The sequence below is a fragment of the Bolinopsis microptera genome, chromosome 7 (genome assembly GCF_026151205.1).
Source record: "Bolinopsis microptera isolate Bmic1 chromosome 7, MBARI_Bmic_1.0, whole genome shotgun sequence".
Taxonomy (NCBI): Eukaryota; Metazoa; Ctenophora; class Tentaculata; order Lobata; family Bolinopsidae; genus Bolinopsis; species Bolinopsis microptera.
The window spans coordinates 13,956,617-13,962,389 of record NC_087078.1 but is presented as its reverse complement, the minus strand read 5'-3'; positions in this window follow the sequence as shown (position 1 = coordinate 13,962,389).

The following is a 5,773-nucleotide window of genomic DNA, read 5'->3' as shown; positions in this document are numbered from 1 at the left end:
TGTAATGAAGATAGCTCATGTTAGAGTAAGTTCTTAAAACAAAACTCTCGGAATAAGTGAAATCAGGTGAAATCAGGTGAAATCAGGTGAAATCAGGTGAAATCAGGTGAAATCAGGTGAAATCAGGTGAAATCAGGTGAAATCAGGTGAAATCAGGTGAAATCAGGTGAAATCAGGTGAAATCAGGTTTTTCTGGAACCGGAGCCTATCCTTGTTAGATTGTTACAAGTTTTATGGGTATTGATTTTATCCTGAGTTTGCAAGAAGAATAGAAGATGGAGAGGCAGAATATTTATAATCTTACTATTGTTAAATATAACCAACTTTGACCTCTCTTAAGAGGATCGCAAATACTTCTTTTCTTTTTTTATCATTTCTATTTTATAAGTTAGTAATTTACAGCAATTAAATCTAAAAATGTTCCCACTCCCAATAATTGGAATGACGTCATGTAGATCTGATCCAAAGGACAATAACATCTTGAAAATTAAACGGATTTTCCAATCTATATTATATAGAGCTGTCTTTGTACTGTGCACAACAGCAAGACAGTGACGCTTCCAATACCATACACATAGATGCTGCATCGTGTACCGGACAATAAAATACTGTATTCCATGCAGTGGTGTTTTGTTCAGCAATTAATTCTCAGTCAGATACTTTACAGCCGGCTGTACAATGCTGCTGTTCTTTCCATTCATTGTGGTTGGGCAAATTTACTGTTGAATCATTTTGCAATTTATTTGTGCATCAGAATCGCTGTTAATTTATATTTTGATTTTGCCTTGTGATCCTGGCTACGTGCCTGCTTGTGTGTTTGTTAAAGTGTGTAATGTTGTTGTACCTATGGACATTTATAAATGTATAAATACTTTTATTAAGATATTTAATACCCGTAGACTAACGATTGTTCTGCCTTTGAAGGTTACAAAATCCAGGGCCGAATTTTCTCACATAGTAATTGGATAGTGGAATCCTCTCCTGGAACACTGGCTAACAGGAGAACTAGAAATGTGACCTTTAGTCTTGGAAACGTTCCAAATTGATTGATTTCTTTAATATCACCTTTTTCGGATTAGTTTGTTGATCACACAATGCAAAGCATGCTCATTACTAAAACTTGGAACCAGCGAGGAACAGTGAATACGAACATGCCTACATAGTTGATAACCTCTCTTGTTGGGGACAATTATGTCAACTGTTTGTCAGTATTTAAATATAAGCCACGAAATGAGGCACTTACTTGGTGAAGTATTGTGTAGGCTGCCTCAATCAAATACAACCCCAAAATAGGAGTTCTATTGATTTAAATAGAAATCCATTCGACAGATGGGATCATGATAGCATCTTTAAACCTTAGTTTTTACTGTTGAGGCAAGCATTGAAGATCATCATTGTCGTTTGTCACAATTTGAACGATTTTGGCCTATCCATTTCTGTGGATCTTCTTCTCATACCTTTGATGTAGTTTATGGTATAAAATATGGCTACCGTAAAGATGATGTCTTTGTGACTTTCTAAAATTACGTTAACTCTTTTTATAATGAATCCATAATCCATTGTTTACACTTCAGGCTTACTTCACAATTTGTTGTGTGCTGACAAATCGATAAATCTTACTTGATGTATTTGCATATTTTTACTGCATTTTGTAACACCCAAACGATGTTTCAGGATACTGATGGTCAATAACTTGTTTATTTTGTCGCTTCCAGATGTTCTGAAAAATGAAACAGATTCAAGAATAGACGAAAATTTTGTGTTATACAATGCATCAGATTTCCAGACGTTTAGTACGACTAAACTTGTTCTACCGTTGGTTTTAGTTTTTCTTCAATGTGTAGTGCTAGCCATTATCTGTTTTAAGAACCTGCAAGAGGAAGAGATGGATCGTGAAGAGTCTGTACAACAGAAGATGTTGGATGCAAGTCTCCTCAGTGGACTTAATCTTTTAGAGGTGGGACTTAATTATGGAACCTTTACCAATGATGAGACAGACTCTTAATCATCAAGTACTCCTTAGTCATCCTCAGTCTTTATTTATCATCAAGTACTTTTTTGGATTATCAGCTTGCTGCAGAAATTCAGCTCATCAAAGATCATCATTCAAAGAAACGAATACCCTACACTTTGGATGAGTCTAAGGAATATAAAATTTCATACTGTTGAACTAGGAGTATTGAATCAATAATGAATGCTGGGTAGAACAAGATCAATGATTTTTGCTAGACAAGCTTAGGGCAAACTGATTTATGCAAGTATGTACATAGAATGTTAAACTTACTGGAAATTGTCCGATTTTGAAAGTCAATGATCAATACTAAACGTCAATTTTTTATATGTTTTTTTCCGGAATTTTCGTAAATGTTTCTGAAAATTGATTTTTATTTGCTCCCTATCATCAATCTATATAGTCGAATTTATGATCAACAATGATGAAAACTGTGACTTCACTATATTTGATATGATTTATTACACAATCTCTGTTGATAACGTTTTGATCATCAAATTGATTTCAACATTTGGAAGAAACCACTTAGGAGGTCCCCTGTTCATACACAATAGACATGATCATTGATCTGAAGAAAAATGATAATAGTATGTATGATCAGGTATAAAAACCTTGCTTCCAAGTGTGGATGCTTGGAGGTTTTGTCCAGTTTATTTGTCAGGTTTGCCAGTTGATGTTCATTATGTTGTCGTCTGAGCCGATGAAACCAATCAAGACAACTGTTTGTGTTGTTCTTCCAAGTACAAGCACGCAAAGATTCATAGTTAGATAGTTGATGTTTATTAGCTAACAAGTTTTCTTCGCAATGTTGAGAGCCTGTTTCGGTGTGTGCTGATGTAACCAGTGGTGAAACAACTGCCCCCACTATTTTTTGAGGGACATTAGAAAAATTTTAGGAGGAACAAAAAAGTCAAGCAGGGGCGGCACACAGGTACGTTTCGCTACTGGATGTAGCTTTAAAAATAGAGGGATGTTGTTCAGATCCTCAAAGACAGATGCAGATGCCAGTGCCGACAACAAAGGTACAGATATAATACTTTGGTAAATACAGTCAGTAATATGGGGAGCTGGTGGCGCAGTTGGTAAATCCGCCTGGCATTGCTTGAGGTGCCAGGTTCGATTCCCGACTCTGCCACTAGCCTTGGGCTTGGTGGTGGTCGGGTAGTGTCGGGCAGCGCGGCCAGCAATCGTTAGATCGCTGGTTCGAGCCCCAGCACTGCATCATTAATCCCAGCCCCCCCCCCCCCCTGCTGTGTGGAAACAGCAGAGTAAACCACACCAATTACAACAAATCGAAAACTACACTTAGTTCTGAGAATTATTCTCTCGGAGGCAGGTGTATGTGACTAGAAAGCGTGACGACGCTTCCAATTAACGTACCCCAATTGTAACAAACACACAATACACACAATATATATAATAACGTGTACACATTGCCGTTACATCCGATAAGACGAGCAAATACCTTACCAATCCTTGTGCACGTCAAAAATATATACCAGTTAGACTAAATACACCAAAACATTAACTCCTTGGCATCGACTTGTGGTTGTGTGTAATATTAATGGCTTAGCAAGGAGTGAGTATAAACGCATATCAAACATAAGTATGCAATCCCCGGTATCTACGGCAGTCATTCTTAGGAGGGGCGCCCCCGACCCAACTGCCATTGCTCAGCAATGGTACCAGCAGATTCGTCCTGGAATAGTGGACTCAATGCAAATCAGCTGGGCTTCAGTAGGACCCATCGTTCTCATGGGTCAAGTCAGTAAGTGTTGCACCAAAAAAAAACAAACAAAAAGACAGTCAGTAATATATAAAATCACTTCTTGAGCCTTCTTCATGAATGCAATATATTGCTAATAATTTTGCCCTCTTGAGAGTAAGATCGTACATGTGCTTATCAGAGATCGGCCTTGATCCCGGTACTGGGGCCCAGCCGTAGCCGGATTGGACTTTTTACCAAATCCCGGTCCCGGTCAAGATACCGTGATTTTGACCGGGATTTAAGATACAATTTTTATCAAGATTTTGGAAAAAATTTGCAGCGTGAAGCGAAAAATTTCTAAAAATCATATCAAAAAAACGAGGAACAATGGACGAGGAACAAAGTCACCATGCTGACCCTTTACAAATCCCTCATCAGAAGCCATCTCGAGTACTGTTGCCCCTTATGGAATATTTCCAAGAGTGCAGACGTCCAACAACTGAAAGGGGTTCAGCGCACGTTCACAACGAGAATAGATGGCATACAGCATCTAAACTACTGTCAGAGACTCAAGGCCTTAAATTTGATGTCGTTGCAACGGAGGAGAGAACGATATACCATCATCCACATGTGGAAAGTGCTGCACGGCAAGTGCCCAAATGATGTCAACATCCAGTTCTCCGCAACACTCCGACATGGCCAAAAGGCAGTTATTCTCACTCTGAATAAATATAGCAGTCAGGGCAACCAAACGCTCTACAACAATTCGTTTGTAGTAATTGGACCTCGATTGTGGAACTTAATTCCACCAAACATGCATACTATCGAAGATCCCCAGCACTTTAAAAAATGCTAACAATGTTTGTGAAATCATTCCCGGATGAGCCTCTAGTGGCAGGATACAGCTGTCGAAATGGGAACTCGTTAGTGGACTGGAGTGGAATAAAGGCAGCGATCTCGCTGTCCAGGTGGTCAGCAACTCTGATGACCCGATAGAGGATTCTATGAAGCACACCAAAGTAATTAACGGGTGATACTCGTAAAATATTTGTTCCAACTCGACGCCCGTCCTGGTAGGTTGTAAACCTACAACAAAGTAACCAAAGTAAGTAATCATTTGTAATATGAAACTCAACAAATTTTTGATCTTAAACAAATTGTCATTTCAAACATGGATCACTTCCGCACTAATAGTTGATTCCGCTAAATTTGGTGTCCAAATTTGACTGATCCCGGCCAATTTTAATTTGGGATCAAAAATCCCGATCCTGGTCCCGGTTTGATACATGTTTCGTATCCAAATATCAGAGATATTATGCAATGTTTTTATTGACATACGTTGCATGCCACTTTTCGCGCGCGAAGCGCGCGCCGCCGAAGGCGGAAAAAAATATCTCTGATATTTGTGATACGTAACATGTATCTATGTTTTTATTATATTATTATTATATTATATTTATATTTGGAGGACTTCGCCGCTTCGACGCGCCGCGCGAACTAGCATTCTTGCTTCGCATCGAAGCATCGTCGAAGCATCGTCGAAGCATCGTCGAAGCATTGTCGAAGCATCGTCGAAGCATCGTCGATCGTTGCTCTGCTTCGCAGAGCAACGATCTCGATGGGTTGACATCGTCAACCAATATTTATATATCATATATATAATTATTATTATATATTATTATTATTATTATTATTATTATATTTTTCCGCCTTCGGCGGCGCGCGCGAAAAGTGGCATGCAACGTATGTCAAGTCCCGGTCATAATTTACCAATCCTGGTCCCGGCCCCCCCCCCCCCGCTACTGCAAGCGCAAGGGCTCTGGATAGAGCAACTTTTTTAGGGCGATGGAGGTCATAATTCACTCAGCCCGAATAAAGATTCGGCGGAATGACAGGCTGAGCGCCGCCCAGTAAATATTACTGGGCCGCGCTCAGCTTGTCATTCCGCCTAATCTCTATTTGTTTATCAACATTAAAGCCTGGGGTCCTCAGGTAAAGTAAATATTTCTATGCACGGCGTTCTTCTCGAGCTTCTTGTTTAGCGAGAAGTGGAA